General features: G+C 38.7%; 1 protein-coding gene across 1 annotated transcript in view; it reads left to right on the top strand.

The window, feature by feature from the left end:
* The window catches only part of LOC135703787 (serine/threonine-protein phosphatase 6 regulatory ankyrin repeat subunit B-like), a 35,471-nt gene that overhangs the window by 5,528 nt on the left and 4,672 nt on the right, over positions 1-25,271 (top strand). The window lies entirely within an intron of this gene.

Genomic DNA, 25,271 nt, shown 5'->3' with positions numbered 1-25,271 from the left:
ATCTATGCGCATTGAAATAATGTCGTTGATGAAGAAAAGCATTGCAAATTGGCGGCGCTCCTTAAGTGTTTGTATATTGATGAGCATGCAGCGCGCTTCATAAGATGGTAATGGAAATGCAGTCCAATTCAATTTACGTAAAGCATATAAAAGGAATTGTTTTTGGACAGATTCTATGCGTTCTTCGTGTATGGAAATGTATGGATTCCATACTAGGTGGCAGTATTCCAGAATTGGCCTTACATATGTGGTATATAAAAGCTTAATAGTGTATGGGTCTTCGAAATTATGACTGAACCTTTTGATGAAGCCTAGCATTCTGTTTGCTTTACTAATGATAGTATTATAATGTATGTATGTAAGGTAGCCACCATCCTTTCAAGACTTGTCTTGTATGCAGCTCCACTTAATAGCAAGATCAATTTGAGCTACCGATCTGAATTCACTATATCGCTGTATGAAGGGCCAAAAACGGAGGGGTGGACCCGTAAGCAGAGACACTTACGCGAAATCCACGGGAATTTAAGAATCTCCTTCCAACGATACGCTCCAACAAATCGAATAACACAATTCGCAATACTTATTAAGCTTCCTACTGGATGGTTTGTTAAGAAGGGCGCGTCAATCGCCCTGAAACTGTTGGAGTAGAATTCACACCACCACAATCGAATCGGTAGGATAAAGAAAATGATAGTGTTTATTCCCTCCTAGACTCCGGCTGTCAATCATACCATCGTCCAGTTTCAGTTTGAATGATACCCTGATGCTCCCTCCCAACCCAGTATTTATTTATATAATGAAAATGTATGCAATGGAGAAATGAAATATATCAGAACATTAAAATATGACATAATGAAATACATTTATATGGATAATATAGTTGCTACTGCAATGAAGAAGTATTTTACATATAATAAGATGCAGCTCTACACCTCCTCAGCTCACAACAGGTGGATGCAACACTGTAATGTATAGGATATATTAAGCAATTATATATATTTTGCTCGAATGATACTAACAATAATGCTAAAAATTGTGATGCATAACTAACATGACGAGAAATAACCTGCTTAATAATTATAAACATATAATATTATTTAATGCTTCTGTTTCATATTAATTTCGATGACTTGCTTGGGTAAACTGAAATAATAAGCTAAAGGTAATAGTATATCATGCAATGTATAATTTATATAATATATGTAGTGAAATGCAAAATGTATGTATGTATGCAGGTATTTCCTTAAAACACAGAAAATATAACAAAATACCAGTGGCGTCCCGTAACCTCACTATTTACCTGTGCATTAACTTTCAAAACCAGATTTAATGCCATATTCATATTCGAATCGGTTGAAAATACACTCAATCTTCTAGTTTACTCGATATCTATCTATTGCAAGCAATATATTAATTATTATTTATGTTTTGAGAGTTGGTGCACAGGTAGATCGAGGTTAAGGAAACGCCACTGGAAAATACAGAAAACCTCGATTTTAGTCACTCACATTCTTTACACTCAAGCTATATATGAATATTTTAATTGCATGGTATGATTGAACTCAACTTTGCCTATTTAATGAATCCACAATTTAAGTAAAGAATCAATTTGCCAAATAATCGAGGTTGTTTGAGCATACAAGAGTTATAAAAATAAGCATCAATGATTAATTCTTGAAATAGCAAAACTCTGCAAAGGTAAAACAATTAAATAACATATGGTGATATTCAATTTATTCTCTGGGTAATCCAAATTCTGAAAACCATAGATATCATATTATATTATTATAAAATAAATGTAAATAACAATGATTTGATGTTTGATACACCTTCTGTAAATGAAAATTATAGTTACAATGATATAATGAGATTTTAAATATGTGAAATAAAAATAATTTACTAGTCATGCAATACATAATATATAATTAATGTAAAATAAACATGTACCGTAAAACAATGAATGTTTTTCAAATTTTATATTTTTAAAACAAGTACTGAGGATCCAAGAGTTAATTCGTTAGTAATATGTTGAACGAAAATTAAAGCATTTGCACTTTTTTTTTTTAGTTTTGTGACCTAACTTCTGCATTTTGATTTGGGGTTACTTTGATAATGCTCGATGAATCTAAAAAAAAAAGGGTTAAAACTCAAACAATTTAGTTCTTTAAATATGAAACTTTGAATGAGTATATAATCAGAAAACTTTAAAAGCAATAATAATTCAACATTGAATTTGTGATGGCTGCATCGGAAAAACATTTCATAAGTGATGGTTTGCGTGCTTTTTCAAAAGTGCGAAAAACACGAAATTGTTTTTTTAATATTTTTGTAAAATATGTAACACATACTATATAAAACTATATACAATATCAACGGAAATACCCTTAGCTACAATATGGAATCAATGTTTCTTATTTGGAAAACGCACAGCGAGTAAATTTATTCTTTATATTATACTATCAAAGTTAACCACATTATCAAAGATACCTCGTTTTACGGTACTACAAAATACAAATAAGCTCGATTTTTATTAACCTCCGTACATTTAACTGATTTATCATATATTATTGGAATTGAAACAAAATCTTTATTATGCACCATGGAATCTTTAAACGCAATATGGAATGCTTTTATAATTATTGGTAAACTTTAATAATGAATCAATAGTCAGAAAAATCGAGGTATTTGGACAGTTAACAGTTTTCATGCACTTGTTATCATGCATTACAATGATGTGAACGAAGGCTGAAAAAGTGGTATGGTATTATTCAAAAAAATTTCCATCATCGAAGAGCTGAGAATCTACTTAAAGATTTAAATCATTAAATCCAGCCTAAACGGAGGACTCACGAACACAATAAGCTCCCCCGTCACTCATATTCCAAATATGATTATTAAATGAGTATTTACAAGTATACAATTAAATGTATCAACAAGTAATGGAATGTTCTCTCCGGGAATGGATAAATAAAATGGTTAATTGCTCTGTCATATAAACGTTGAACATACATTAGAGAAAATCAATCAATGTTACGTTGCTTCTTCCAGTTGTGTTTTGATCCTGTTTTAAATATTTGTCAATGAATGTATAATAATAATATAATAGGACCTGGGATTTATTAAAACTCAAACTCCACGGTGGTGCCCTTTACACAAGAATAAGCCTCTACTGCCGATGGTCTTTTAAACCAGGAAACAAAAAAGCTACGAAAAAGCGCTTATGCCTAGTCATACGCGATGTTAATAAAAAATAATAAGATTCTCTTGAATGGGTCGCGTCGCGTCGCGTCCACTCCGGCCGCGGCCTAAGACGGGTACAGAATCCATAAAACATAAACATTTTTGAGCTACCGTGCCCCTTACTTCACGCTTGACGCTTTACCAGCGTAAAAGCTAGCAATGCTAAATAGTAATTACTGTACATAAGTAATACAAATCCGTATTTTTGGTAGCACTGGTAGCAAGCTCCAATTTCCGATGCGCTGCAACTTCGTTGTCTGTATATTCTAATACACACGTACACGCCTATGCTATACAACTAAATCGAGATCCATCGAAGAAGTGCGAGCCAGAGAGAAACGCATTGATTGGAAAACAATGAATCCCTCCATTTCCGTGTGCTATATAGAGAAAGACGATAAAACGTTATAAAGCTCTATGCAGATGAGAATCGAATTCGATTTCAACGCTGTTCCCCTGCAAGCGAGTAGTTCGTCAGATCCAAAAGCGAGCCAACGAAAGAGACGATCAGTTTCACATTACTCGATCTCCTGTCCCTGTCATGGATTCCAAGTCATAAAAGCAAGACAAATGACACCCGTGGATGGACCATCTCTTGCAACTCAGCACACTCACAGGAAGCCTGTGAAAATGCAATGGTATCCGAAAAACATAACTAAGGGCAGGAGGAGAAGCTATCCTTTCCAAAATTTTACGTGATACAGTTCATGGATGCTCCCTTAGTGAAAGAGAAAGATAGAAATAGGTAGATGGTAGAATGGAGAGATCTCACCAATATTGATATGCGTCTGTGTTCCGTATTAGCCGCACGGACACGCTCGTACTCATAGTTGTGTATGTATTTGCCTAGCATCGTACGCCGGTTCCACCGATTCTGCTGCATCTTCAACAAACACAACACGAGCCTTTTTGCACACACATAAGTTTGCCCAAAATCGAATGCTTTTAGCTTTTCGGAATTCACAAATGACTTCGTTTTTTTTCATCTTTTCCACATTCACTAACACAAAACAAAAATTTTGCATCCGCCATTTCTTCAAGCCCATTTCACTATGATGGCATTGGACTTTTTTCTTTTAACTTCCGTTCACTGCACATCCTCTGAATAGAGTCATTATCAGTCATTATTGTAATAATGTCTTGAATGACAATTTAATCACTCCTCCATGCAGCCGAACTAATAAACTCGCCGACACATATATAAAAATGCAGATATACCGGGAGAAAACTTATGCACCTCCACTCGCGGCAAAACCACGATCCGAACTGCTTTACTAATAATAGTATTATAATGTTCTATAAAAGTTAGTTTGGAGTCTAGGATTACACCTAGATCTCTTACAATTTTGCTTTTTTTCTACTATTTGGTTGCCTAATGATAATTCAATATGCGGTGTTTCAATTTTTCTGCTAAATGCTATTGCAGTACATTTTTTACGTTAAGTTGAAGTAGACTTTTACTACACCAGGTGTGGAATATATTGATTTCATTCTGGAATTCTTCTGCATCGCTAAAATTACTTATTTCCATAAAGAGCTTCATGTCGTCTGCATATACAAGCAATTTTATTTTTTTAAGTATGTAGGAAATGTCGTTTATGTACAAAATAAAAAGAAGTGGGCCTAAATGAGAACCCTGGGGTACCCCAGAGGTGACTGAAATTGGTTCTGAAAGTTTATGTTGAAAGGGAACTATTTGTTTACGATGTGTTAGGTATGATTGAAGCCAATTCAAAAGTCCAGGCTCCATTTCTATTTTCTGCAATGGTAATAATGGTATTCGATGCGGTCAAATGCTTTACTGAAGTTGGTGTATAGCGCTTCAACGTGCTGTCCAACGCTTTAATAATGAAAGATACATATTCTAGAAGATTAGAGGTAGTTGAGCGACCTTTAAAAAAGCTGTGCTGTTTACTTGTAATTAGATTTTTCACCTGCTGAAAAATATTGCCGTTTACGATTGATTCAAAAAGTTTTGGAATGCAAGAAATAATAGCAATTCCACGATAATTTCGAATGTCTGATTTTGCACCTGATTTGAAAATAGGTACCAAATAAGATGATTTCCAAATTTCAGGGAATTTTCCATTTTTCAGAGACATGTTGAAAAGACGCTCTAGAGGAAATGCGAGTTCTTCAGAAAGGTTTTTCAAAAATATGGGTGCGATGCCGTCAGGTCCAGACCCTTTCGACGCGTTTAAGTTTTTTAGTGCATTGAGGACTTCATGTTGAGAAAGTTGGTTGACAGAGATGTTTTTAGAAATTTCAGGAATGAATGCAAAGAAATCGCGGTCACGATCTTCTTCGGAAAATGTGGTGTATACTTCTTGGAAGAAATTTGCAAAGATTGCAAATTTCAGAAGAATTCTCACCTACATTTGCATCCAAATTCATTCGCGAAGGAAAATTGCTGCTTTTTATTTTCGTGTGTACATAATTAAAAAAGTTCTTAGGACATGATTTGACTTCATTTTCGACTTTGCGGTTATAGTCCTCATATGCAGAGTTAATGGCTGTATTTAATTGGTTGCATAAGTTGTGATAGTTTCGCAAATTGGTTTCAGTTTTTTCTTTTTTGTATAGTTTATGAGCTTTCTGTTTTTTATTCTTAAAAAATTTCAGTTGTGGATTAAACCATGCGGGTAGTTTATTGTTATGTGTTCGTCTTCTTTTTTTGATGGTACAGTTTCTACAATTAGGCTTTGAAGAATTGAGTGAAATTTTTCTACTTCAGTATCGACATTTCCTTCAATACTTATTAAATTTTGCCAATTTATTGTACATAGTCTACGTTTGGCTTCTTCGTAATTTACTTTATGGTATTCCGGCACTTCCTCGTATTCCCAGTCGCTGGAGGAAGAAGAATTTTGTACGAAAATTGAGTATTCAATTGCTGTGTGAAATACTTCATTTTTCCATAAAGGTGCTAATGATGTATCCACACAGAAGTCTTCAGTACAATTTGTAAATAAAAGGTCTAAATATGAGTTTTGTTGATTTTTTACATGGTTTATTTGATTAAGACCAAAATAAGATATTTTGTCAAATAATAATTGTAATGTTTCGTCTTCACCTACGACCGGGAGTAAAAATGATTCATTTTCAATGTCTGTAATAAAGTCTGCGTTTCGTTGATTGAAGTCGCCATAAATATGCAGTTTTACTTCTGGTTCCATATTTGACATTATAGTTTCAACAATTTGAAAAAAATAGTTCAAAAGACTGCTTGTGGGCATGTTTAGGTGGAAAATACACAGAAGAAAAAATGTGTATTGAACCGGCAATAAGTGCTTTAACCCAGACATTTTCAAATTCCTTGTGCTTATTTGTTATGATTTCTTCAGAAGTAAAGTCAGCATTGATGGCAATGAGCACTCCACCCCCAGACTTTTTATTACAGATTTGAAAATTCCTGTCGTGCCGGAATACATTAAAATTGTTTCCAACAATTTCTTCGCTTCTGACGCTTTCGTCCCAGCTTGTTTCAGTTCCAAGAATTATTTGAAAAGAAGAAGATAGAATGTTCTGGTGGATTTCGTTCATTTTAGCTGGGCTTTTCATGCGATTGAAATTTTGGCAATACACCAAAATTTCAGTCGCATTCTGTTGAGGAAGTGAAGAGATTTTTGGAGGGTCAGTAGTTTGCTGCAGTCGTTGTGTGCGTTCACTAAGTAGGAACGCGCGGTGTGAATTCAGGTCTGCCAAAGTGTCGGTGCGTGGAATTCCGAGTTCTTCGTGATCGTCCAGGAAAATTTCGCGGAAAAGGGCTGTTTCCGTTGGTAGTCCTTCTGCTGCCAGCATTAAAGTTGCACTAGTTTTAGTGATTCCGCGAATGCATACTGAAGGTGGCTGGTCGTGCAAGTATGAAAGATAAGTCCGCACAATGTCCATAATGTTGGGGTCCCGCAGGCGTGCCTTCAAAAAGCGTCGGTCGCCAATTGCAGACTGTTCCGTGAGTCTGACTATAGGCGGACGCATTGGATCCAGCATTGGAGGGTGTTGATGTCCGGTTGGCCTTTCGGCGCGATAAGGGTGAATAGTTTCCCCTTTTTCGAAGTTAATGAATTTTAGTCCATTGTCTGTGCTTGGTGGACGAGAAAATTGTATACGTGCAGCAGCCAAAAGCTCTTTGTCCAGAGGTAATGTTTATGTTTTTGTTGTTGTTGTTGTTGTTGTTGTTGTTGTTGTTGTTGTTGTTGTTGTTGTTGTTGTTGTTGTTGTTGTTGTTGTTGTTGTTGTTGTTGTTGTTGTTGTTGTTGTTGTTGTTGTTGTTGTTGTTGTTGTTGTTGTTGTTGTTGTTGTTGTTGTTGTTGTTGTTGTTGTTGTTGTTGTTGTTGTTGTTGTTGTTGTTGTTGTTGTTGTTGTTGTTGTTGTTGTTGTTGTTGTTGTTGTTGTTGTTGTTGTTGTTGTTGTTGTTGTTGTTGTTGTTGTTGTTGTTGTTGTTGTTGTTGTTGTTGTTGTTGTTGTTGTTGTTGTTGTTGTTGTTGTTGTTGTTGTTGTTGTTGTTGTTGTTGTTGTTGTTGTTGTTGTTGTTGTTGTTGTTGTTGTTGTTGTTGTTGTTGTTGTTGTTGTTGTTGTTGTTGTTGTTGTTGTTGTTGTTGTTGTTGTTGTTGTTGTTGTTGTTGTTGTTGTTGTTGTTGTTGTTGTTGTTGTTGTTGTTGTTGTTGTTGTTGTTGTTGTTGTTGTTGTTGTTGTTGTTGTTGTTGTTGTTGTTGTTGTTGTTGTTGTTGTTGTTGTTGTTGTTGTTGTTGTTGTTGTTGTTGTTGTTGTTGTTGTTGTTGTTGTTGTTGTTGTTGTTGTTGTTGTTGTTGTTGTTGTTGTTGTTGTTGTTGTTGTTGTTGTTGTTGTTGTTGTTGTTGTTGTTGTTGTTGTTGTTGTTGTTGTTGTTGTTGTTGTTGTTGTTGTTGTTGTTGTTGTTGTTGTTGTTGTTGTTGTTGTTGTTGTTGTTGTTGTTGTTGTTGTTGTTGTTGTTGTTGTTGTTGTTGTACTGATATGAATTTTCCTGATGATGTTCCTTTCGTTGCTTTCGCCTCCGTCTGGCTTTTTCCTTTTCTTTTTCCTGAAGGCGACGGGAACGCTGTTTGGTGTCAAATGCAGTCCAGTCGCGTTTCCATATTTTTTTTATTTCCTAGCATTCGCCAGCTGGGGGCTGGTCCGTCACCGACGTTCTGCTGTTCAATTTCTATGTTGTTACATGCAATTGGATTGCCAGTATGTGCTGCTTCAGAAAAGGTTTTTGCCATTTCTTCCATATGTGCCTTTACATCGGAAGCTAGAATAGCATTTGAGTCCGCTAAGTCGTTCTTAATTTCCATAATTAATTGTGGAATTAGATCAGTTGAGTGCACTGTTGCTGTTGTTGTTGATGTGATGGCTTCTACTGCTGCTTCTAGTTTGTTCCAAACATTCGCAGATTTACTATGCGTTTATTCGCATCGTCAGTAGTGCCGGTCGCACTACAGGGGTAACCGTTGAGCATTTCCAGACCAAAACGCAGTATTTCCGATTTGAATGAAATATTACTCATATGTTTGCTGCTACCAATGGTTGCATTTTTCATTTAAATATAATTTTTTCTTCGCAGTATTTTTTGAAAAGGGCGATTATATATTTTCAAAAAATCATAACACGAAAACTATTGATCTGATCAAGATGACATCTGAGAGAAGTTTTTTTTCCTTTTGGTTTGTTTTCCGTCGATCTTGTTTTCCATGCTGAGAACCAATGCTACCGACACTAGGGAGGCAGCTCTCACACCTGGACCCTACATATCGACCCATCAACTCATGAACCGGGGACCAACGGCTTTACTTCCCTTCCAAAGGATTGAACCCAGACCTGCGGTGAGACTCACGCTTACCACTACACCACCGGCGCCGCTTTTGAAAAGAAGTTGTAGGTAGTTAAATTAACTTTATGTAAAAAATACATTGAAATAAAATAAAAATTAATTAAAAAAAAAACGTTAAACGTTGATTATCTCAAAACATTCACCCTTCTATCATAATAATTTTTATTTTTCGAGAAAACTGGAGAAATATTTAAAACTTGTTGGAAAGAGAAGGCTGGTTACTTGTTTTAAAAAAAATCCATATTTTAATTTTTTGATAATTTTTAAAGTCTATGAAATTGCATTATTTTTAGTAAAACAATAAATGGTCCAAAATTTGGATTTTTTGCGATACGTAATTTGTGTACCGTGGCTTACACACCTGAATGCAGTATAGGTTCCTATAGTGCGGATTCGTTCTTGCTGGATTTCTATAGTACTGATGCCACTGGATTCCTATAGTACAGTCGATCCGGCATTAACAAATACACGTATCATATGGGATTTCAGCTAATTGGGACCAAACATTGTGTTGGGGCCTTTTCCATCCAACCCACAACATCGAAAGGGAGTAAAAGCCTCTAGTTGACATATATTTGCCCGGTGAAAATAGGGTCCATCCAATATCCTGTCCTTCATGGTGTCTTACAGGAATGTTTTGGCCATCGTTGGTTACAAAAACACTGACACTTCACAATAAAACTACTTTATTTAACGCACAACGTATTTACATTTATACATAAAACATTTGATATTGGCGCCCAAGTAGGGCCCTAGGATCCGTTTTCCATACCAGGCAGATTACAACTACTTTTCAGAATTTCCTACATCTACCTGATCACCAGTAATCATGAATCCATGACGCCACCGATCTCTCCAAACCGATCGATGATGTGTATCTTCTCTTGGTGTCCGTCGTAGAGAGTTTGTATATCCAGGGTTGTATCGTTGGGTGGGTGGTATTCACGCTGCTCCCGAACACACTGATTGTGCGGAAATTTGAAGAGATAACTTCCTGATGTCTTTGAAGAAGTTGTTAAGCAGCCACCTTTTTGGGGAGAGTCAATTTCCTCTAGGAGACAAGTCTGGTCCTGTGGGAGATCCGGAACATCCGTAAAAGTGGTAAATTCATTAAACTGATCCTAGAGCTCCGCGGCTTTGTCGAAACTACTAATAGACGTCTTATCACAATAAATCCGGAGTTCTGACGAGACAACGGATGCAGGAGACCATGGGATGGTCCACTAAAAGATCCGGAACATCGGTAAAAGTGGTCAATTCACGAAACTGATCCTAGAGCTCCGTGTTTTTTTTTTCAAAACCACTCATAGACGTCTTATCACAATAAATTCGGAGTTGTGACCAGAAAATTTATACCGGGGCCTCGGGTTGGTCATCTAAAAGATCGGGAGCATCCTTAAAAGTGATCAATTCATGAAACTCATCCTAGAGCTCTAAGGAGCCACTCATAGACATCTCATCAAAATGAATTCGGAGCTGTGTTCGGAATATGAACTCTGGAGACTACGGAATGGTCCGCCTATAGATCCGGAACATTTGTTAAAGTGATCAATTCATGAAACTGATCCTAGAGCTCCGCGGTTTATTCTAAACCACCAATAGACGTTGTATTACAACCAATTCGGAGTTTTGACCAGACAATGGATGCTAGGGACCACGAGATAGTCTACTTGTAGATCCAGAACATTCTTAAAAGTGGACAATTCATGAAACTGATCCTAGAGCGCCGTGTTTTTTTTTTTTCAAAACCACTAATTGACGTCTTATCACATTAAATTCAGAGAATTGACGAGAAAATTTATATGGGGACCACAGGATAGTCCACAAGCAGATCTGGAACATCCGTATAAAAGGTAAATTCAGAAACTAATCCTGATAACAAATAGAAAAATAGTTTTTATGACCAGTTCTTAAAAACCACAGAGTGCTGAGATCCGTTTTCTTGAACTATCCACTTAACCGGATGCGCCGGATATTCCGGGGTTCATTTTCCAGTCACAACTCCGAGCTCATTCTAAAGTGATGTATATTATCTTCCAGAGGAGTGTCTATGATCTTTCAGAGGAGCATTCATGGGCTTCAGGGTCTATTTTCCGATAAAAACTCCGAATTCATAATTATAAAACGTCTATGCAGTGTTGGAAAAGTTCGCGATATTTCATGAAGTTCACCAAGGGAAAAGTTCGTGACACATAGTGAGTTTTCGCGAACTTTTCCATCACTGCGTCTATGAGAGTTTTCGAAAAAAAAATACGGAGTTTTTGGATCAGTTTCATGAATTGACCACTTTTATGGATGTTTCGCATCTTTCGGAGGACCATTCACTGCACAAAGGTCACAAAGCCGTATCTAGGAAGACAAAAATGTTTGCGCCCAAACCGTCAGTTTTAGGTATATAGAATCATTGGAAAACTTTCTTCGTATTTTTCAGCCAATCTTTTTATGTTAGTGGAATCAGGGTGGTCGACAAAATTGGTGATTTTTTTTTTTAACTAGTTCGTTTATTTGGAAGGCTCAATTGCGTTAGCTTTACGGAGCCGATAGTTCATTGTTCTTTGTTTGTAACAAAATTCAATTAATTTTATGTCTAGTAGGACTTGGGCCGAATACTCGCGGCTTACTCGAGGTTAGAGAGGTACATTGTCAAAGGATAGGATCAGGGGATGAGCTAGGGGGTAAGGTTTTGTTGTCTCATCAGAGCGTCTATGGTGACCAGTGGGTGACGATGAGACTCATCGGGAGGGGAGGGGGGACAAGATAAACAAAAACTATTAAAGAGAGACAAAAGACAAAGGAATTAAATTCTTATTCTAGACATTTGAAGAAACACATAAACCGACTGCATATAGCAGATATCGCGAGTTCCCAACACGTCTCTGATTGAAACATAGGGATGTATTCCTTGGGCCTCAAGGGTATTCAAAAGTCGCTCTCTGGCGGCGTCATTATCCGTACATTGCCAAACTGCGTGATCGATGTCATCGTAACCGTTTCCACACCGACATATGTTGCTGTCCACGAGGTTTATTCTATTGAGATGAGCATCTAGCGAGTAGTGGTTGGACATAAGCCTACTCATCACGCGAATGAAGTCACGACTTAAGTCCAAGCCTTTAAACCACGCTCTCGAAGAAACATTAGGAGAAATTGAATGTAACCACCGTCCAGGATTTCCATTGTCCCAATCGGTTTGCCAACTCGAAAGGGTACTCTAACGCACTAAATGGTAAAATTCATCGTGTGAAATTTGCCTGTCATAAAATTCGCCTTCCTGCGCGTCCACCTTTGCGAGAGCGTCCGCCTTCGAGGTTTTGTGTCTACGAAAAGCTTTGAAAGCATCAGATTTTTCTACATACAATGTTGTGCATTCTTCGTCCCATCCAGGTGTGGCTGGTCTCATTTTGAAGGGCGCACTTGGAACGTTTCTTTTTTGTGCTTCCAGTGAACGTTTGTGAATCAAATCGGCGAGGAATCGATATTCTTCCAAAATTGGTGAATTGAATATACAAACATTTTTATTATTAGAGATAGACCAATGCAATGTTCTAAAAAGGTTTAGATCAATCAATTCGAATCAACTTGGCGTATGACACCAAATTTTTATCTCTTATGGTTCATGAGTTATATATTTTTTTAAAACAAGCAGGTTAGGGTGGCCCCTAAAAACAGATTTCATTTAAAAACCTTTTCAAACGTTAATCTCTCGTAAAACCGTTGCTTAAGACACATTAAGAACTAATGATGGCGCTTTTTTTTTTTGCTTGAGCAAGCAGGTTCCTATCTTTTTCTATTAGAAAGTTTATGGAGATTTTGTTCGAAAAATTGTTTTTTTTTTAATGTCAATATCTCTAAATGAAGTAAACCGATTTTGAAACATCGTGTTTTCTTCATTTTTGGTAAAAAACTGTGCGAGCGTTTTTTGTTGAAAATTTTTAATCTAATTTAAAAATGTCACATTTTTTTAGCAAAAACTCACCATAAATTTTTATATAAAGGAGATATCAACTTAGATACTCGAGAAAAAATATGCGTCATAAAAAAATCTAAGAGCATGTAGAACAAAGTTTCTACGAGAAATGAACGTATAAAAAGATATATAAATAAAACCGATTTACTAGGGACCACCCTAATCTTCTAGTTTAAAATAATCACAAATCATTAACCATACGAGATAAAAAATTTATATTTTCAGTCAAATTGATTGTTCTACAACTTTTCAAAACACTGCATTGGTCTATCTCAAATAGTTAAATAAATTGTATTTTTAATTCACCAATTATGATAAGACTTCTATGAGAGGTTTCGAAAATAACCGTGGATTCTAAGGATCAGTTTTATGAATTGACCAGTTTTACGGATGTTCCGGATTTTACGGTGAACAATCACATGGTTTCCAGGATCTATATTCCGGGAAAACTTCGAATTCATTCTGATAAGACGTCTATGTGTGGTTTCGAAAAATACGCGGAGCTTAAGGATCAGTTTCATGCATTCACCTCTTTTACGGATGATCCGGATTTTCTAGTTGACCTTTCCGTTGTTCCCAGTGTCCATATTCCGGGCAAAACTCTGAATCCATTCTGATAAGGTATTTATATGTGGTAACAAAGTGGGGCACGAGGATCAGTTGAATGAAGTGACCAGTTCTACGGACGTTCCGAATCTTCTAGAGGACCATTCCGTAGTCCACAGCGCTCAAATTCCGAACACAACCTCGGATTCATTCTGGCAAGACGTTTATGAGTGGTTTCGAAAAAATGAGGAGCTCTAGGATAAGTTCAATGAATTGATCGTTTTAACGGATTTTCTGGATCTTCCCGTGGCCCTCAGGGTTCATTTCCGGTTACAAATCCGAATTAATTCTGATAAGACGTCTATGAGTGGTTTAGAAAAAAAAGGAGGAGCTCTAGGATCAGTTTCATGAATTGACCACTTTTGAGGATATTCCGGATCTTCCACAGGACCAGACTTGTCTCCTACCGGAAAATTACTCTTCCCAAAAGGTGGCCAATTATCTGCTGAACAACTTCTGTACGGTAGCCACCAACTCTTCAAAGATCTTGTCTTGTATGCAGCTTCACTTAATATCAAGATCAATTTGAGCTACCGATCTGAATTCACAATATCGCTGTATGAAGGGCCAAAAACGGAGGTGCGGACCCTTAAGCAGAGACACTTACACGAAATCCAGGGAAATTTAAGAATCTCCTTCCAACGATACGACCCAACAAATCGAATAACACAATTCGCAATACTTATTAAGCTTCCTACAGGATGGTTTGTTAAGAAGGGCGCGTCAATCTCACTGAAACTGTTGAAGTAGAATTCACACCACCACAATCGAATCGGTAGGATAAAGAAAATGATAGTGTTTATTCCCTCCTAGACTCCGGTTGTCATACCACTCCATCGTCCAGTTCCAGGTCAAATGATACCCTGATGCTCCCTCCAAACCCAGTATTTATTTATATAATGAAAATATATGTAATGGAGAAATGAAATATATTCTTCTTATTCTTCTTATTCTTCTTCTTCTTCTTCTTCGCATTTTAAGCTTATTGTGTATCGCATATTAGCTTATTGAGTGCTCTCAACTTAGTGTTCTAGATGCACTTCCACACTTATTAATTGAGAGCTTTCGATGCCTGTACCATTTTTGCATTGGTATAATTGTGTGGCAAGTCCAATCATACTTCTATGCCCAGGGAAGTCGAGAAATTTTCCTACCCAAAAAATTCCTAGACCGGACCGGGAATCGAACGCAGCCACCTCGAAATGAAATATATCAGAACATTAAATATGAAATAATGAATAAAAATTTATATAGATAAAATAGTTGATATTCTGCAATAAAAATAATAATTATTTTACATATAATAAGATGCAGCTCTATGCTTCCCAGAAAACCAGAATGCACTTATATTCAAAGTTGTTTTCGTGATATATAAACACATATACACACAAACAATTCGTATAGAATGCAAATAAATGGCTTATACGTACACAAGTGGAGGCCATATACGTGCATATTTTAATTTAAATTTAAACGAGTTGATTTAACATTATATACAATTTAATCTGTAATAACAAATACATTTTGAAAAGTCTTACGATGTAATCCGATTTAATTTGTGATACAGTATGACGGAAAAATGAGTCATCGCATATGGGTCGGAGATTTGCATTCTATACGATTTAACTTAAACATAATGCGAGGTACGGCATTCTTAAATACGATATTGACTTAAACTGTAGCAATTTACGATACTGTCTGTACATTGTAATACGACTTCTGGTTGTCTGGGTTCCTCAGCTCACCATATCAAGTGGATGTAACATTGAAATTTCAATGTTATATTAAGCAAATTTATATTTTTATCTCTAACCACTAACAATGTAAGGATATAAATGTAAAGTGCGATGTATAACTAACATGACTAACAATAAAATGGGACTACGAGAACAATAAAGGAAAGATCTCACCCGATATGATGCAAAGGTATCCATGACATCACGATGATTTCGAAGAGCTCCAATAGATATGCTGCTGCCACCTCCTCAACCGGCGTCAAAAACAGCACTCTCGCCCTTCGGCTCTCACATAGCAGCGCAAACCCCATCAACCACGAAATACACTCTAGCTGCCCCAACTAGCAGAGAAAAAAAAGGACTGCATCCACTTTCCATCACCAATCACTCGCAACGCCAGCTCCTCACCGGCCGAATCAACTCGCGGCCAACGCCGAAATCAGAACCAAAAACTCCAGCGACCGAAAACCTACGCGTCCAATAGCGGCCACGGCACACTTCGATTGCATTTCTGAAACACAACCTCAACACACAAACACGACGATGACAACATTCGTCCGGTAGGCGGAACGCCAGCACACACAAACAAAGGGAAGACAAAATGCACACACAGAACATGCCCAACAAACAAATTTGACTGCAGAATAGCTTATACAGCCAAAAATTGGCATATACAGCTAATTTTTGCCTTTATTAGCTAGTCTGTAGCTTAAATTGTTTGTTGGGACGGCACGAGCTGAACTGCTAACGTTGAAAGCCAAACGCGAACTGCATTATCTGTTAAACAACTTTTTCCAAGAAATCAGGAAGTTATCTCTTCAAATTATATGGCTACAATCAGTGTTTGGTCCCAATTAGCTCTAATCGCAATATGCTACGTGTATTCGTTAATGCCGGTTCCTATTGTGCGGTCCCTATTAACCGTATTATAGGAATCTTGCCTGTATTCTGATTGTAACGTCACCTCATCTAGTTGTTGACATGCTAAAAAATCATCCATAAAAAAAAACTTTTACTGTTACTTACTTCTACATCATGCGTTCATTCAATCTCATCCCAAGTGACGAAGCTTGCATAGGCAGCCAAGCATGAACGAACGCCCTTTAGCTGGTCGTTTGATCTGGATTGCACCAGTGTTCGCCTAAACTAGCTCCTTCACTACAGACAACAGTCCGTCCTCGGTTGAGTGTCGGGAAACCTACACGTTCGTCCTCACACACATCACCCGCTAGGACAGCCCTGAGGGTTTGGCTGGAATACACTTTCCGCAGTGACACTTTACGCTTCTCAAAAACAAGTCATGCGAGAAAACATAGACAACAGGTAAGTGTTCCCACGGATTCCTCACTCGTATCCATGCTGCCCGTAGCTTGTGATCCTCTACAAAGAAAACGAGGAAAAGCGTTACTGAAACGGGAAATACAATTTCCACCACGTTGTGCAGCACGTTGGTGTTGGTAATACGATGTTGGCTGGAAAAACTGGGTTAGTGTGGGTTTTTGATTCTGACAGATGGTTGCTCCATACGTATTCGCTCTTTCTTTCTCTTCGGTGGAATTTTGAATGCCAAGGATACCTTATTGCTTGATTATACGAAGCATTGCCGTCAAGATTAGTGAGAATCCTGGGGAGCACACCACGGGCCTCTGCGCATGTCTGCCCTAGTGAGACATGATAGTGGTGAAATGAGCAGTGAGAGCTGTGAGAAACATCTATTCGTATGAATTGACTTGAACTTTGAGTAAATTTTTTGATTTGATTATCGCCTTATTTCTTTTGGTTGTTACGCCTTATCTTGAATATTGCGTCTGTCTTCAATGTAGTGTTCTTTGAGCAATTGTCAAAGCTATTATATGAATTTTCTTGGAGGAGATCCGGATGCTAGAAAGGAATTTAACTGCCATTGATCAAGCTATTGCACGAGTTTTGTTTATGTGATTTGCTAAATTATTGTTATATATGTAATTATCGGAAATCATCCATTGCAAACCAAGTTTTTTTGATTAAATATTTTTTGTTCCAAATTCAAATAAAATTACATTTCAATTTAATCTAGGTGCTCCAGCTACTACAGTAACTACCAGCATTAACTTAGCATTAACAACCAGCATTGAAAAACAGTAGTGGATTCTGTTCGCTCTGGTTCGTCATGCATAAGAGACACCCCCGTAGTAGTGCATGATGATAGTACAATATCGCCTGATGAGGTGAAAGCAGCTAAAAGAAGCACTAAAAACATGAAGGCCACGGGTATGGATAGTGTAGTCAACCTAGAGTTGAAAAACTTGAGTATTGACTTCTTCAACCATCTTACCGTTATCTTCAACAATTGTTTGGAGCTTGGCTACTTCCCTGCATGCTGGAAGTTGGCCAAAGTGATTCCAATACACAAACCTGGCAAAGATCCTACACACTTAGATTTTTTTGCCGAGATGGGCACCACCGAGCAGCTCGGCATTTTATTTTGCTGGATCTCAGTGAAAAACTTGCCGAGATTCAGCTAACAAACGGGAATTTTGCCGAGATCTCAGCTAACAAACATATTTTTTGCTGAATTTCCAGCAAAATAAAATGCCGAGCTGCTCGGTGGTGCCCATCTCGGCAAAAAAATCTTAGTGTGTACTAGTGCCAAAAGTTATCGCCCCATTAGCCTCTTGTCCTCCATCTCGAAGCTATTCGAAAATATGATACTCGGCCGTCTGCTGGTGTTTTCAAATGATAATAACATCTTTCTCAAAGAGCGATTCGGATTTAGGAAAGGCCACTCTACCATCCACCTACTCACACGGGTTACTAACATCATCAAGCGGAACAAGTCCGTTTCCAATACATCTGCCATGGCATTGTTGGACGTCGAGGAGGCGTTCGACAATGTCTGGCCTAGTGTACAAGCTGCATCGATACAACTTTCCGATCTACCTCGTGAAGATCATCACAAACTACATCATTCCAGGACAGATCATTCCAGGTCTACTTGAACAATGTTCCCTCTGATACGTTCAACGTTGATGCAGGGGTCGCTCATGGTAGTCTGCTTGGGCCTATCCTATTCAACATCTTCATGTTAGACGTTAAAGTTAAAGTTTCGCAGGCCTGGATTAACCAAAAGTTCCGCATTCAACGATTAAAATCACTTCCAAGTTCCGTACAGTTCAAATAAAGCTCCGACCTAACCTTCAAGTTCCATAACATTCAAATAAAGCTCCGACAGAACTTTCAAGTTCCATAAAGTTTGAATAAAGTTCCGACAAAACTTGCAAGTTCCATAAAGTTCATATAAAGTTCCGACCGAACTTTCAAGTTCCATTAAGTTCAAATAAAGCTCCGACATAACTTTCAAGTTCCATAAAGGTCAAATAAAGTTCCGACAGAACTTTCAAGTTCCATAAAGTTCGAATAAATTTCCGACAGAACTTTCAAGTTCCATAAAGTTCGAATAAAGTTCCGACAGAACTGTCAAGTTCCATAAAGTTCAAATAAATTTCCGACAGAACTTTCAAGTTCCATAAAATTCAAATAAAGTTCTGACAGAGCTTTCCAGCCACATGAAGCAATCCGCACAAGTCTTTATTAGTAACAAAATTTAATGTGCATCAACATTCTATCCCAACATAAAAAAAAATTAAAAAGTAATTTCCTGGATTCGAACCCGTGTATTCTGCATGCGATCTACGAACGCTAACCACTGCGCCACAAATGTGTTGGAATACCATGCGGGCAAACACCAATTTAATCGAGTCAAGCTGGCACTGAAAACTCCAACAGTAGGCGGTACAACAACTCACTTTATTATATCTCAGATGACGCAGCGGTTCGTGCTGGGGCTCTCACGCAGAAGAACTGGGTTTAATTCTTCAAACAGCTCCAATACAACTACTAATGCTGATAAATCAATACACATTAAAACCTGCCTTTAGAAATATCTTTCATAAAAGTGCGAACTATAAATATAGAATTGGTGTAGAGGACCAAAACCTTTTTTAATTTATTCCCTAAAAGTTCCGTTCAAGTTCCGCCAGAAGCTGCTTAGAATGCTCTTCAATTATGGTACCGGATCTTTCAAGTTCTTACAACGACTTAAAAATGAGGCTGCTTAGAATTCTATAGACCACCTTCAACCAAGCTGCTTAAGCCACAAATTGCCTTTTATAAGAACTTTTGGTTACTTGGGTCCTCCCCTGCCGGGTGGTGGTATCCTGTCAATGTTCGCAGATGACACCTCCATTATCTATAAGAGCCGAGTGATCCGTGCTCTGGTGAATAAACTACAATAAGGCCTGGATGTTCTGTCCGACTATTTCAAGTCAAGAGCTGGAAGATTTGTATCATTCTGTTTCCACACTCGAATTCACCTCGGCTTGTTCCGCCTGATAACGTCAAGATCCATCTTAATAGCACTCCCATTGAATGGTTGAGTGAAGTAGTCTATTTTGGTCTCACCCTTGATAGCACATTACTATTCCGATCCCATGTGGACAAGACATCCACCAAGTGTAACATCTTGATCAGGTCGCTCTACCGTCTGATAAACAGGAAGTCCACCCTGTCCCTCAAAAACAAACTTGCTGTCCACGAGCAAATCATTCTGCCGGCTATTGAGACTGGTATGCCAAACAAGATCCTCAGGATGATCCTTAACAGTCCACCGCGAACTCGTAATTCTGAGATTCACCACCTGGCCGGTCTTCAAACACTCGAGGAGCAAAAGACTTCCACGCTGGAAAGGTTCAGAGTCGCTTATCTGCCTGTGCGCCTAGTTTAAGTAGTTAAGTAAGTTCCTGTGCTCAGGTAGGTAGGTTATCAATTTTTTTTTAAATTCAAACGAAAACAATCCCATATAAGGGTATTTTGTAAATTAGCGCTAAACGCAATCATCACATTAGAATAACAAATAAACTAGAACAAAGTTGAGGATGAGCATGAGCATGATTGACCGCCCACGGTTGCTACTCTGTTATTGCCAGACCAGCTGTAATTACACAGAGAACCAATAGACGATGCTTGGGTCTAGCAATCATCTTCAATGTGTAAAAACTGGTGATCTCGAAGTAGGCAATACCAGCGCCAGCCGCGCCTGAACGCAGGTCAAGAAAAGAATGGGTAGGAATGTGTTGACGTGACACTCGCTTTGATGGAAGCTGAGGAGTCCTCTGCACTTCCACGAGGAATCACAGAGATGTTGGGTAAGAGGGTTGGGTTTGCAGCAGGGTTCGTTTTGGTAAACGGTAAGTTGAATTGATGTCTTAACGATCGTATAACGCAATGGAGCTTGGGATTGAACCCACGGTCTTCTGTTCGGTAAGCAAAAACGCTTGCTACTTGGCAAATGAGCTCCTTTTTAATCATCGAGTTGCTGTTATTACCATGTAATCATATTAACAAATAAAATGATTGACGAATCTTGATATCGATGGGCTTGAGATTAGGCTCAGGATGTTCTGCTCAGTAAGCAGAAACGGTTGCTCTAAGGCCACCGAGTCCCTCATATCACATCATACCGTTAAGGCCCAAGCGCAATGATAGCGGAAGCGGAAGCGGAACGGCAGTGGCAGCGGCAGCGGAGAAGCCCGATCTGAGTTAGCCTACTTGTCGGATTGAAAAGTTAGAACCAAATCGACTTCGGTTAGGCATCTTGATGTCATTTGTGACAACTGTCAAACTTTCCGTTCCGCTTCCGCCCCCATTGCGTTTGGGCCTTTACTCAAGTTGTTATAACTATTCAAACCCGGCACCGACGACAACGAAAGGTTTAGCAAAATACACGATAAACAAGCGATCTTACCATACATTTTTAATATGAAATGACCTGGGACCGCGTTTTTCTGCTCAGTAAGCAAGCCACTGCAACCGACAATCTTTCAAATCCAAAAACAAAAGGCTACGAAAAAGTATTTAGGCCTTGATTAAATTCCACTATCACGCGACGTTCAATGTTTCGATTTGCTCTTTATTCATTGTTCAGGCAATCATAACAAGCTATGACCGACGTGACGATTGTTTAAAGTAATATGAGTAATATGAGTATTATTGTACAAATTACAATAATTGGAGAAGCTACCTCATAATTTTGCAGCGCCATCGGTTTTTATTTTTGGATCTTGAGTTGTTTTGGTGATATACTTACTTGCGGCATACTATTTTGGGCGCCCATATAGGCGTGTACTATGTAGGGTAGCTCATCCCCGTCGTGATGGTGGGATATAGCAGACAAATTAGACACGAAACTTCAGAGAGGAAACAAAGAGGTATTAGTATTAGTTATATCTAAACAAACAAAACGATGTCAGTCAAAATTGGATTCCTTAGCAACAAAAACATGCAATGACACCGATAATGACCATGCATCAGAACCCTAGTCTTAACTACTTTTTCTTTTCTTTTTTTTTAATTATTCGTTTATTTTTCCAGGCTCATTTGCTGTAGCTTTGCGGAGCCGATATTCATTGTTTAGATAACAAAATTACTTAAAACTAACGTTAGTAAAGCGGGGGCCGATTACTCGCGGCTATCTCGAGGTTAGGGGTAACAAATTGTAACAAATGGATGGCAGGGTAGGGATTGTGAACACAAGGTTTGGAGAGCAATGTGCTCTTGATCTCGAACTAGGCGACACTCTGATGAAAAAAACAAACATGGGGGTACACCGATAGGTAGCTAACAACTTGGAAGAACACAAGATGACACTAACTTCTAAATCCTCAAGTCTATCCGTTTTAAAAACACATAAATTAAATTCAAATAGTCAAGGTCTCGGCTCGCCAAGACATCTCTAACGGGTATCGCGGGTTGTTTTCCACGGGCCCTGAGGGATGTGGATAACTCAGATCTGGCAACACGGTGTAAGGTACACGACCAAACAACATGCTCGATATCGTGATAACCACTGCCACACGCACATAAATTGCTGCCTGAGAGCCCAATTCGATAGAAGTGCGAGTCTAACGAGCAGTGATTGGACATAAGCCTTGATATAACGCGTATAAAGTCGCGGCTCATGTCCAACCCTTTGAACCATGGTTTGTTCGACACCTGTGGGAGAATAGAGTGTAACCATCTTCCCAATTCACCATCATTCCATTTTTGTTGCCAACTGATGAGGACTTGCTGGCGAGCAATGGAGAAAAATTCGTTGAAGGCGATTTGTCGCTCAAAAATATCGCCTTCCATAGCGCCCACCTTAGCCAATGAGTCCGCTTTCTCATTACCCGGAATTGAGCAATGAGATGGGACCCAAGCTAAGGTGATAGTATAGGAGCAGTTAGATAAAGCACTCAGTTTAGATCGTATTTCAGGCAGGAAATACGAGGAGTGCTTCATCGGCCTCATTGAACGAATAGCCTCCAATGAGCTAAGACTATCCGTAAAAATGAAATAATGGTCAGAAGGTAGTGAGGCAATTCGCTCTACTGCGTAAAATGTAGCTGCGAGTTCCGCAACGTATACGGAGCATGGTTTCTGCAGTTTATAGGAGGCGCTATGAAATTGATTAAATACACCAAATCCAGTGGAAGCATTTATGGTTGACCCATCTGTGAAAAATCTTTTATCGTTACTAACATGGTGGTACTTGATTGCAAAAATTGAGGGAACAACCATCGACCGATGGTGATCTGGTATTCCATGGATTTCTTGCATCATGGTCAGATCAAAATTTACAGAGGAACTATAGAAGGCTTGGAAGCAATCACGATTGGAGATTAATGAAGAAGGACCAACCTCCAGCGTCATGTACTCATAGTACAAACTCATGAATCTTGTTTGAGAATTTTGGTCGAGCAGCTTCTCAAAGTGTTCTATTACCAAAGGATTCAATACTTCACAACGGATGAGGAACCGGAAAGACAGCTCAGCGAAACGATCTGTCAGTGGGAGAACACCCGCGAGTACTTCGAGGCTCATCGTATGCGTCGAGTGCATACAGCCAAGCGCGATTCGGAGGCAACGGTATTGAACTCGTTGCAGCTTCAAGATATGTGTTTTCGCCGTGGATTGAAAGCAGAAGCTACCGTACTCTAGAACCGACAAGATGGTTGTTCGATACAACCTGATAAGATCTTCCGTGTGTGCTCCCCACCAAGTTCCGGTAATTGTATGAAGAAAATTGATTCTTTGAAAACATATTGTTTTAGATACGCAATATGTTTTCCCCATGTGCATTTGGAATCGAACCAGACACCTAAATACTTGAAAGATATACTTTGAGTGATTGTTCTACCCTTTAGTTGAAGCTGTAACTGTGCAGGATGATGCTTCCTAGAAAAAACAACCAACTCAGTTTTCTCCGGAGAGAATTCGATACCCAGCTTCATAGCCCAAGTAGACAAATTGTCTAAGGTATCTTGCAATGGTCCTTGCAGGTCCGGTGCACTTGGCCCTATAACGGACACAACGCCGTCATCTGCAAGCTGCCTTAGCGAGCAATTTTCATCAAGACAACCATCAATGTCTTTAACGTAAAAATTATAAAGAAGGGGGCTTAAACATGAGCCCTGGGGGAGACCCATGTAACTAATTCGTGAAGTTATCGAGTTTCCATGAGAAAAGCTCATATATTTCTCAGACAACAAGTTGCTCAAATAGTTGTTCATAATTGGTGAAAGCCCACTATCGTGGAGTTTATCCGAAAGGACATCGATACAAATAGAATCAAAAGCCCCCTTAATATCCAAGAAAACTGAACCCATTTGCTGTTTTTGCGCATAGGCCAGTTGAATTTCAGTTGAAAGCAACGCAAGACAGTCGCTCGTTCCCTTGCCTCTCCGAAATCCATATTGCGTATCTGAAAGTAAACCATTCGACTCGACCCATTTGTCTAGACGAAAAAGAATCATTTTCTCCAACAATTTCCGTATACAGGACAGCATCGCGATGGGACGGTACGAGTTATAATCCGACGCGGGTTTACCGGGTTTTCGAATGGCGATAACTCTTACTTGCCTCCAATCATCCGGAACAATGTTGTGCTCCAGAAATTGATTGAATAAGTTCAACAAGCGTCTCTTCGCGACGTCTGGGAGATTTTTGAGCAAGTTGAACTTGATTCTATCCATTCCTGGAGCTGAGTTGTTACATGAGAGGAGAGCAAGTGAGAATTCCACCATCGAAAACGGAGAATCTATTTCGTTACTACCCGACGGACTATCACGAACGTTGGTTTGAACCGACACCGAATCCGGGCAAACTTTCTGCGCGAAGCTGAATATCCAACTGTCTGAGTACTCCTTGTCTTCGTTGACCGGTGACGACGCGTTGCGCATTCTCCTGCCGACATTCCAGAGTGTTCTCATGGAAGTCTCTCTCGACAAACCATCGACGAACCGACGCCAGTAACCGCGTTTTTTGGCTTTAATCAAGCTCTTAAAAGTTTTCTCGAGGTCGGTGTACCGCTCGAAATCCTCGACCTTACCGTGTTTGCGGAAGCATTTAAGTCTTAACTACTTCAACCTAAACAATAACGAATAGAAGATCACATAGATAAAGACTAACTAACTCATTTTTTCCTTGTTTCAAGATCATCCTCGGTGGACAAAGCCGAGTCTTGTCACTATCAGCAAGGCATACAAAGTAACAAGGACTAAGATGCATTCCTTGGATTACTGAAAAGTCATGTTACCCTAGTTTTAAGTAGTCAGGACTAGGAATCGGTGGTAGGTCTTACATTCCGTAACGTACCACGAAAAGGTGATCTACCCATGTTACGTGGCTTACTAGAACAAAGTTGAAGAGCCAAAGGCTAACCAATTGAATTGTAAAACCAAATGTTGAAACATGAAAAAACAAGCAAATAAAAGTAAATTTTACTACTACTCAGTTATTCTGTAAATGGCTTCCTTGTGAACAGGATCCACGTCCAGCGCTCAAACAATGCTGC

This window comes from Ochlerotatus camptorhynchus, unplaced genomic scaffold (genome assembly GCF_037179485.1).
Source record: "Ochlerotatus camptorhynchus isolate MF236.1 unplaced genomic scaffold, CSIRO-AGI_Acam_v1.1 ptg000222l, whole genome shotgun sequence".
In the NCBI taxonomy this organism is placed as follows: domain Eukaryota; kingdom Metazoa; phylum Arthropoda; class Insecta; order Diptera; family Culicidae; genus Ochlerotatus; species Ochlerotatus camptorhynchus.
This window is presented reverse-complemented; position numbering and strand designations above follow the sequence as displayed.